Here is an 11222-nt window from a genome sequence, read left to right on the forward strand (position 1 = left end):
TGGAATAGTGTTTAACCTCCATTTAGGACACAGTCCACGTGAAAAGAACTATGTAAAATGTCATCATTGAAGCTAAAGTCTCCACTAACGGCGTAGCCCTTGACTGCCCCCCCTCCTCCTGCCCCCTGCACAGAGATGCCCCGTTTTCCCCCATCAAAGGCACCGCGCCCCCAAATCAGCCCCCTCGCCTTCCTCTCCAGCCCCTTCCGTCAATGACACCCTCCACTCCGCCACACGGCCCCCGCCATCAGAGCCGCCCCCCCCCACGGGCCCCCCTCCAAAGAACCCCTCCCCCTCCCTCAGAGCCGCCCCCCAACATGGCTCCCCCCATCCGTGACATGCCCCCTCTCACGGCCTCCACACCCAGGGCTCCCCCCTTGCCCCCAAGAGCCCCCGCCTCCAGGCGCCAGGACTTACCTTAGACACAGCGGGTCCCCCCCGCCACTGCCCCGCTCCTAGGCCAGCTACGCGCGCTCGGCCAGTCCCTAGGCCATAACTCCTCCGCCTTCCCACAGGTCACCGCGCGCAAACCATAGACACGGACCCGCTCAGGGAAGCACCATAGAGAGGTCAGAAGAGGCGGGGCTTACGCCTTCTCGGCGAGGGGAGCCACGTGACGTGACGTCACGTGACTGCGCGGGCGCTGCTCCGCCGTGATGGTTACCGGGGCGGAAGTTCCCTCGCTCTGCGCCTGGAGTGGGTGCTGTGGTTCCATTGTCGCCCGCCGCCCTGTACCTACGGCAGCTCCTCACGCAGAGCGTCTGAGACCCCAGCCCGAGAGGGGGCAGGGTCCGGAGCCTGTGCGGTGCAGGGGGCCAGGCTGGGTGATTCGGAGGGGCTCCGAGCCCGTGAATGGGCACAGGGGAGCCGGGCGCCCAGCCCGTCGCGGCTGCAGTGTGGCCCTGCCTCTGACGGGGCCTGAGGGCGAGACCCGCCTCGTCCGGTCTCTCCCCTGCGGCCGGTGCTTTTCCCGTCGGTTCGTCTGGTTTAGCTTGGGCGGGGGGGTGTCATGCCCGGACAGTCCGGCCCCCTCAGAGGTCCAGAGAGGCCCGGGCCACTTCCAGCCGTCGAAGCCCCCCAGCGATCGTAAAAATAAAACACGACGACAGGTGGAAACAGAATAAGGCACCAGAAAAGGAGGGAGACAGAATTTGAATATTTCTTTATTGAACAAATGCTTCTCGCCTCTCGTGTTTGCTGAACTTTGCAGCTCTCAGCTGAGAGAGGGGGGCCACGTTTTGGTCCAATAGGGACGCACATAAAAACAAGTTGCGAAACTTACCAAATGCCAAAAAATTAACAAGTGTATAAATTTGAGGACCCCCTTCCTCCCCCCACGCTTGAGCTTGAGGCCCAGGCCAACTGGCCCTCCTGCCCCCCCACCCCCATTGGCCCTGCTGACAGTTACCGGGGCAGAAACCGATCCCAATGTCCCCCTCCTAACAGCTTGCTGTTCATGACATCATCCACCAGGGGGTCCCCAGAGCTAGTGGGCCAGGCTGAGCCACAGTAACAGGTTCATGGTGGCCAGGAGCAAAGTTTGTATGATCTAGGGCCCAATGATGGACGAGATTGATGCCTCTGGGCCCGTTTGACTGAAGTATTTCTGAGCACTCCACCCTGGTGCTTAATGCCTGGGAGAGAGTCTCGTTGTCACCGCTCAGGGCTGAACTGTTCAAGGGCGGTGGCAGGGCATTGTCACCCAAGCACCCTATCGGTGGAATTTGCTCCCTTTGATGTTCTTCCCACGCCTGTCTCTCATGATCCCCAGGGTCTGGTATAAGATACATTTACTTGATATGAGTTGTAGTGGCTTTGTGTGTGTGTATGTCTGTGTGTCTTTTAATTCCTGGGAAAATGACAGCCCACTTCCCGCCATTTGTGAAGACATCAGAAGAGGGTCTTTAATGCTCCCCAGTGGAAGTGTCCCAGAGTTTTACATAATATATTTTAAAGAAATTGTTATAAATGTCTAGCTGCTACAGGCACCCAGTAAATTAAGTAACAACTATTAAGGACATTCCCGAGAGTTACACCTGTAAATAAATATTCATATTTTTGCAATAAGCCCAATTCTACTGCCTGTGAAATCAATAAGAGTTTTGCCATTGATTTCAAAATGAGCAGGATTATGCTAATAGATCAAAGTATTACAGGGAGTCTAGTGCATCCAGTTTTGATCTGAAGACATCAAGAGCGGGAGAAGCCATCACTTTCCTTTGTAGCTTGTTCCAGAGGTTGGAATTAAATGGTATGCAGTTCCTGTACAGGGTGACTGTTAGGTGAGATCTTAAAGCTGGATGTTGCCCCAGCTCTGAATGGCTATTAAACATGAGGATGCTGTGTGGTAGTTGGCTGGTGTCTTTCACCCCAGCTGTGTCTGCATTTCAGTAGTGATGTGTGTATGTATAACTGCTGAAGTGTTTTGGGTTCAAAGTTACTAACCGATGTTCAGTGATTGCGGCTCAAGTGAGCTTTATTGTGTGGTTCGGAGATTGATTTTTGGGTTGGGGAGGTGAGACAAATGGGTTATTGAGTAGGAAGTTAGGTAACTGGCAGGCTTTAGTGGCACTTTCACAGCCTTTACTTTAGTGATATCAATACATTCTCTATAACTGATCAATGGACTTTCTACCTTATTGCATCTCACACATGTATGGATCTGCCCTGGCACCTTGGGGAACCCTTAGGGCCCCAATCTACCAGCTCCACACAGGGCAGATATCCCATAGGGAGAAGAGAATTCTGCAGTGGGACGGCCCATTATCTGACAGGTTTCAGAGTAACAGCCGTGTTAGTCTGTATTCGCAAAAAGAAAAGGAGTACTTGTGGCACCTTAGAGACTAACCAATTTATTTGAGCATGAGCTTTCGTGAGCTACAGCTCACTTCATCTGAGAGAGTTGTGGAGATACTGGTTCCTTTTTTAAAAAGGACAAACTAATGCTAGATAGAGGAAAGGCAGTTGGGTACAAGCTACAAAGAAGTGGGGGCGGCAGGAAGAAATAGATACAATAAATTATATAAAAGTAATAAGCGAATCCAGGGTCACTTTTCCCAGAGGAGACAAAGGGGATGGTTAAGAAGCGTTTGGGATTGTAGTTGGATAGGGAATTTTAAAAATGCAAATTTAATTTTTTTTAACAATTTAGAAGAATCAAGATTTTATCTTTGTTTACAGCATTGGTGAGACTGATACTGGCATACCGCGTCCAGTACACATTTTTAAAAGGATGCTGAAATATTGGAGAGGGTTCAGAAAAGAACCACAGAAATGATTTGAGGGTTGGGAAAAGTGCTTACATTGAGAAACTGAAGGTGCTCCATCTATTTATCTTATCAAAAAGAAGATTGAGAGGTGACTTGATTATGGTATGTAAGTATTTTCCAGGTGGGTATTAAAGGACTGTTTAATCTAACAGAGAACAGCACAACAAGAACCAATGGCTGGAATTTAAAGCTACACAAACACCCACCATGGATGGTCTAAGAATACTTAATCCTTCCTCATTGTTGGGGGGATGGACTAGATGACCTCCTGAAGTCCGTTCCAGCTCCACATTTCTGTGATTGAATTTCTGTTTTTGGAGATGGAGTCACAAAACAATAGGAGGAGAAGGTGCCTTCATTATAACTTTTAGCCTAGTGGTTAGAGCACTCATTTGGGAGACCCAGGTTCAGTTCCCCCCATGCCTGATAGGGAGAAGGGATTTAAACATGGATCTCCCACATTGCAGGAGAGCACCCCTCGCCACTGAGATAGTCTGGTGTGAGTTTCAGTCTCTGCTCTTGAAGTAGTTCCACCTTTTATAAATAAATAGTCATTGGAGCAGGGATTGAATTTGGGATCTCCCACATCTCAGGTTAGTGCCCTAACCGAGGGGTTCTCCGCCTTGCCAGACTACTGTACTCCTTTCAGGAGGCTGATTTGTCTTGCGTACCCCCAGTTTCACCTCATTTAAAAAGTACTTGCTTACAAAGTCAGACATAAAAATACAAAAGTGGCACAGCACCCTAGCACTGACAAATTGTTTCCTTTCTCATTTTTACTGTATAATTATAAAATAAATTGTGACACCCACCCCCAAGGTTGAGAAACACTGATATAGTCTATAGAGCAGTATAAACAAGTCATTGTATGAAATTTTAGTTTGCACTGACTTCACTAGAGCTTTTCATGTAGCCTGTTGTAAAACTAAGCAAATATCTAGATGGGTTGACATACCCCCTGGAAGACCTCTGTGTACCCCTGGTTGATAACCACTGCCCTCAGAACTGCAGAGTCATTCCCACTCATTCCCTAGCCCAGTAACAATTCACAGTGGCAATTCATAGCCATTCATAATGATAATGTACGGTCTTTTTTTTTATTACTATTATTATTATTATTTGGAATTGGCAGTGCACCGAAAAATTCATTATTTGCCCAGCTCTAGATTTTTAGAGATGGTGGCTTAATGCACAGGTTCAGAAAGCTCTGAATCAAAAATGTAACCTTAGAAGAAGTCAGGAAGTTACTGTTTCCTTGATTTAAAAAAAGAATGGATGACTGATAAAGCACTTTTTTCAGAGTAGCAGCCGTGTTAGTCTGTATTCACAAAAAAAAAAGGAGTACTTGTGGCACCTTAGAGACTAATAAATTTATTTGAGCATAAATAAAAGCCTCTGAGTCAGCTTTACACTGTTTGTCTGTATTAAGAACTGTACTCTGACACCTTTCACTGCTGGTTCTTGGCCACACTCGCTGTGCCCCCATTGTGCAGGAAGTCTTTTGGTGCTGCACAAGACTAACACCGTCTATTAACCTTTTCATTGCTGGGGTCCACTGCGCTGCCGCTGTCCGTTAACCCTTTCGCTCCTGCAAATATCAAGAGTGTTACTCAGCACTCTAGTAGTTAATGACCCATGGAAACCAAAACAAAGATTCAGTTATTCCAGAGTGCTAGGATGGGGGACTGGCAATTGACTGGAAAAATCTCCCAAAAAAGTACATAGGAGAAATCTTGTGCTCTATCTCTGAAGCATGAGACAAAGACAGCAAACCTTTCAGTACTTGACTGATGGAGCAGTGGATACTGAAGTGGGAAAGATTAAAACAGCTCTCAATTTGCCAATCGAAACATTGTTTGTAGTGTTGTTGTAGCTGTGTGAGTCCCAGGATATGAGAGAGACAACAGAAATTGGTCCAATAAAAGATATTACCTCACCTACCTTGGCACCCCCAACAGAAACATTTCTAGTTAAACAATCTTATACATCAGCACGTAAACTACAGCGTCAGGAGGGATTTCTCTCCCGCATCACAGTTGGGGCCTAATCCTGTAATTCACCTGCACATAAATCCCATCGCAAGGTTTGAAAACAATACAGGCAAATCATTTAACTCAGTAGGAATCCCCTGCAAGGAGGACTTACAGGATCTGGTCCCCTTGTCTAGGTGCATGGTTGAGGGTGTGGTCGCCTTTCTGTATTGGCCACTTGCTAAATACCAAACGTCCTGGACCAATGTTCTAATTTGGTACGATAGCATATGGTATCCCATGTCATATTGGCATTTCCTGGTAGGCACTGGATTTGAACTTGCATTTTGTTTATTTCCTGATTTTTCCTCAGGCTGCTTAATTCAACCACACGTGCAGCTTGCTGTCAAGACCTCAGTGAAGCTCACATACAAGACATAATGTCACCCGAAAGGAATTTAGCTTAATGGGGTGGGAGGATTCTGGAAAAGCAAGCTGACATTTTGAAACACAGTGGGCTCACTTCCTTGCCTCATTGTTTAGGAGACAATCTGATCCCGATACAGACTCTCTTGTTTCTACAGGATCAAATATTTTTCTGTGCTTAGACCAAAGAAAGTAATTGTAGTTACACAGTATTTACGCACAGTCTAGTGATTGTATCTGAGCTGTGTCCACACCTGCATCCATCTTTGGGCAAACTATTCCACTGTCTTAACCCACCAGCCAAACATTTCTACTAATAGCTAAGCTAAATTTATCCCTTTGTAAATGTTAGTCGGAAATGACTCATCTGTGGCCCCCCACCCATCATAGAGAAGTTCCGGTAGCACAGTGCCCCCAGTACCACACTGGGGAATTGGCTTTATATTGCCTGATCAGAAAGAAAAGCAAATCACCAATGCACCACTTCCTACCTTGTCTTTATATCTTTTCGATATATATTTGAAGGAAAGGAGACCAGCACAGCATTTCACTGATGGTCCTACCAAAGCAATGTGAAAGGGCAATGTATGGTCTTTTTTTCTGTAAAAGATTCCCATGTATCAGAATGGAATTATCCATTTTAGCAAGCAATGGTATTGCACTGGAAACTCATATCCATGTTGTTCCTAATAATTACCCACATTTCTTTTTTTCATCGCTGCTTTCTAGTTAGCTTACTTTAATCTCTGAGCTACGTGTGGTTCTTTCCTAAGTGTATTACAGTACAAACCTCTTTGCCTATCCATGGGTGGAGAATTTAAATCTAAATTTGATGTCTTTCTAAAAGCAATTCTGTAGCTCAAACAGAAGTAATGGGCTTCATACAGCAATTATTGAGGAGAATTCTATGCCCTGTGTTATGCAGAAGCTCAGACAATGATTATAATGTTCCCTTCTGGCCTTAAAAATCTATGAACTCCAGAGATCTGAGCTGTAGCTCACGAAAGCTTATGCTCAAATAAATTGGTTAGTCTCTAAGGTGCCACAAGTACTCCTTTTCTTTTTTAGAGATCTAAGTGACATCCAAATCCTCCAGATAAATGGGGTTTTGGCTATCGGGGTAATTACTGAGAAAACATTTCTCCTGGGTCCCAACTTTGTAGCACAGAGAAGGGTTTCCAAGGAGGGAAAGAGATTTAAATACCAGTCTAATCAGCATTGAAACCTGTGCTCTTCCTTTTTTAGCAGCATCTCAGTGCAGCTATCTCTGAACTCATTAAAAACAAGCTAAGCTACAGGTCCAGCCCTGCTTCTACTGAAGTTAAGAGATTTGCCACCAACTCCCATGGGAATAGGATCAGGCCTTAGAATGTATCATAGTTTGCATGTTCCATGGTTTCTAGCCAATAGGACCAAACCATGTGAGCCCTCTTGGTTTGGGAATAATTAACTCTTTAGTTACTGGATTAACACACAGTCCAAAGCATTTATCTAATAGTGGGTGCGATTACATATTTGTAATAGTCTTAAACACCTGGCATTGTCTTCACACAGACAAATGGGAAGAATCCAGTTTACTGCCATTCAGATTTTAAAAATGGACTGTTACTTGGAAAACGATGGTATCTTGGCATGTAACTGGGATTAGATATTTAATTGGGTTGATTCTTGATTGATTGGTTCTTGATTATCACTTTTCAGGTTGAGATGAAATTGTCCGCCACGGCACATTGGGGTGTGTATGTGATGTTTCCCGGGTCCCAAGGCACCTTGCTAGCACGTGGAAGCCTTGTCTGTGCCTTCAGTGGGTTAACTCCCCAACTCCACTTGCCATGGGCAACACAAGCACCCCTACACAGGCCCTACTGTGTCTTGTCAGGGATTGGCACACTCCAAGTCCTCTGAGCATCTCTGTTGAATTTCTAGCCCCTGGTCCACTGGACATTCACAGATTGGCTGTTTCCAAAGAATCAGTGCACCGCAGCTTAGCCAGTCCATCTCACATCACCACTCTGCTTAACACACAGCACTTAGATATGTTTATAGTGAAAACAAGTAACAGTAAGGAGATTCAAGTCATAGCAAGTGACAGTATCGGAACAAACATAGTAAATGAAATCATAACACACATTCCAGAACCTAGACTTAACTAGATATTGTCATGTCCTATAGAGCAATGCTCATCCAAAGTCCTTCCAGCATTGTACAGCTAGGCTTGGCTGTGGGCCTCTGTTCATAAGATAATTACATGGCTAGCCTGCCTCCTCCGTGAAGGATCCAGGGTTTGCCTTTGCACCCCCAGCTATACCCCAACAATCCACTGACTTTAGTCCTACCAGGATCCCATCCTGCTGTTTATTTCTTCCTGTAAATTTCCTCTCTTGGAGATTTCGCAATCTCTTGATTAGCATTTGGCTCAGTATGCCCACAGCCATCCATAATGGGACATTCAATGCCCAGGCCACACAAGACCAGACAGAGAGATAAGTGTCTGTTACTTTCTGATTGAAAAGAACCTGTCTGAGACATGTCACCTTCTGGTTACCTGCCTTTAAGAACGTAATTTTCAGTAAAAACAAACATCATCCAGACATACATTTCACAGTGATTATGATGATCAGTGGACTACTGTAGAGACCTCACATGCCACTCTTTAGTGAATTATTCATATATCTGGTCCAGGGGATCCCTGTAAAAAATCTAGGCACCTCCTGTGCCCTCTGCCAGTTGATACCAAGAGGTTCCTGGGTCACAGTGGGGCATCACCTTCCTCTGGAGCACCGAGCAGAGGTCAAGAAAGGTTCGGATGTGCCTCCATGGGCGATTCAAGATTTGCAAAGGTCATTCCTTCCATCTTCCCCTTATTTTTTCAGTTGAGGAGTAAGCAGTTTTTGCTGGGCTAGCAGTTGAGACATATAGTTGTTTTACCTGGTTATGCCGTCATTTAGTTAGGGATCTAGGCTTTGCCATGCGGCTCACTTCCCTTTTAGATGCATGCCTAAAGTCACAGCTCAGGCATATGCACAGAGCTTATCTGTACAAGGTGCAGTTTTTTGTGTGTCTCATTAAATTGACTAACTGCTGTAAATGCAAAAAGTGTGTCATACAAAGGGTGCTGTAAACTTTACTTGCCTTGGCAAGCCTCTGCATGTTCCTCTATTGGCGCTATTCCACATTAGTCATTGAAAATGAATTTTGTGCACTACCCCCCCACCCACACACCTTTCTTGTTTTCTCTGGCCTATAATTTGTGATGATCACAACACAATCAGCTTGATTTCACTTTCTTCCCCCTGAGATGAACTGCTCAAATGCAAAAGCACAGAGGAGAAAGCCTGACTTTGTCTCTCCTGCCAGCCACTGTGTTGTGATCAATTTTACTTCCCCAGCCCCCACATAGATCTTTGGGTCTCCAGTCCCTGACCTACTTCTGCATGCCAGGGCCAGAGAAGAACAATACACAACTGTGTTAGTAGCACGTCATACACAATGCAGAGACAAGACCAGAGGATTGAAGCATTATTATCTGAGCTTGTCCTGGGACTTCTGGGAAATAGTGGGGGTGGGGTTGTTGTAGGAATTTTTGAACGCTTTGAATGCACATTCTTCTTTAACTATTCACACCCCATCCTTCTTCCTGTCTTCATTGTGATTCATTGTCCTGCATGATGCCGCCTGCTCTGTATAAAACATGCCTCTCTAGTCTTTACACAGCAATAGCATTTGACATTTATGTAAAGGCAGTAAAGCACAAAGCCCTTCACAGAAAGTATAGACATACAGCACCAGCAAAATGCATTTAGTGCTTAGGCGGGCAACCAGAGAACACACAGTGCACAATACCACACTTAGGGGTGAGAGGGCAGATTTTGATTATGGACCCTTCCTTGAGATCTGACTGAAATGAATTTGGATTCAGCTAGGTGTGCTCCTGCCCCCTCAGCACTTCCTGTACTTTTTAATCTATCCTCAATTTATGGGCTAACTAATCCTCTAGCACCCACCCCTCAGCCTGATTAGCTAATTGCATCCCAATCCCTAATCAGATTGCTCTGTGGGGTCTAATTAGTGCCAGAGTGATCAGAGGGTTGGCTCATTGGCTAGCTTTGAGCACTTATAAGGAGTAAAAGGACTTTGGGTGGTGATGGTACTAAAGGGATTTGGGAGGTGGAAGTAGCAGAGATTATAAACTCTTTGGGGGTAGAGCGGTGGTTTTTCAAACTGGGGTATGCATAGCTCTAGGAGTACACAAGCTGTCGTCAGAGGGCATGCGAGAAAAATCCTGTAATGACGGACAGTGCCTTTCATTCAGAAAGACTTGGCAATCTAATCATAGGTATAGTATGACCCTACTGCAGATGGAGGTACGTGGTAGACTACAATATTTGGAAAGGGGTATGCAGCCTAAAAAGCTTGAAAACCACTGGGGTAGAGGCTATTTACTCTGTGTTTGCACAGACCCTAGTATAGTGAGGTCCTGACTGGTTGAGAGCACACTTAGGCCATGTCTACACTACGGGGGGGGGAGATCGATCTAAGTTATGCAACTACGATCTAAGTTACGCAAGTGAGCTGAAGTCAACGTACTTAGATCTACTTACCTCAGGGTCCACACTACGCTATGTCGATGGGAAACGCTATCCCATCGACTCCCCTTGCGCTTCTCGTTCAGGTGGAGTACAGGAGTCGACGGGAGAGCGATCTGCGGTCGATTTAGCAAGTCTTCACTAGACCTGCTAAAGCGACTGTCGATGCATTGATCACCACGTTTTAAGTGTAGACAAGCCCTTAGAAGTAGTGGAGCATGTTGGCTGAGGCACCTGAGCAGAGGGCTGAGCTGGGCTAGGATGTGACTTGGGGAAAAAAAATCTTTTATTTTGAATTGGAATTCAGATGTATGTTATTCTGGAGCATTTTGCTTGTATGTTGTCTATCTTCTGTTGTGGGTCTGTTTTCTTGTCTGGTTAGATACTAACTAGCCTTTTGGGGGCAGGGACAGCATTTTCTTATGGGTTTGTACGACTAGCACAATCGGGCCTGATCCTGATTGGGCCTTTGCTCACTATCACAATCTACATATGTAATATAATAAATCTTGAATAATTAATAAAACCCATAGATTAGCATTATTCATGATTTGATCACAGTCTGTAAGTGCCTACCCGGGTAGGTAGATTTCAGATAGAAGAAGAATCTTCAATCTAGCAGACAAAGGTATAACAAGATCCAGTGGCTGGGAGGTGAAGCGAGACAAAGTCAGACTGGAAATACAGTGCAGAGTTTTACCAGTGAGGGTAATTAGCCACTGGAACAATTTAGTGTGGGACCTAGTGGATTCCCCATCATTTGCAGTCTTTAAGGCTGAGTAACTTTCTAAAAAAATTGGCTGTGGCTCAGCCAGAAGTTATGGGCTTAACACAGGAATCACTAGGTGAAACGCTGTGGCTTATATTACCTGGGAGGCCAGACTAGATGATGTGATGGTCCATTTTGACCTTAAAATCTATTTAGGAGATTCAGACTCCAGATACTTTACTTCACTGTATTGCTATTATGT

General features: G+C 45.4%; 1 protein-coding gene across 1 annotated transcript in view; it reads right to left on the bottom strand.

Annotated features, from left to right (window-relative positions):
* Nucleotides 1–563, bottom strand: part of CWC15 (CWC15 spliceosome associated protein homolog) — a 39577-nt gene extending 39014 nt beyond the window's left edge. The window contains exon 1 of the mRNA XM_084643157.1: nucleotides 418–563. The gene's annotated coding sequence lies outside the window, so the exon portion shown is untranslated. The remainder of the gene's footprint in view (nucleotides 1–417) is intronic.
* Nucleotides 564–11222: the final 10659 nt, after the last annotated feature.

Source organism: Lepidochelys olivacea (genome assembly GCF_965140295.1).
Source record: "Lepidochelys olivacea isolate rLepOli2 genome assembly, chromosome: 1".
Taxonomy (NCBI): Eukaryota; Metazoa; Chordata; order Testudines; family Cheloniidae; genus Lepidochelys; species Lepidochelys olivacea.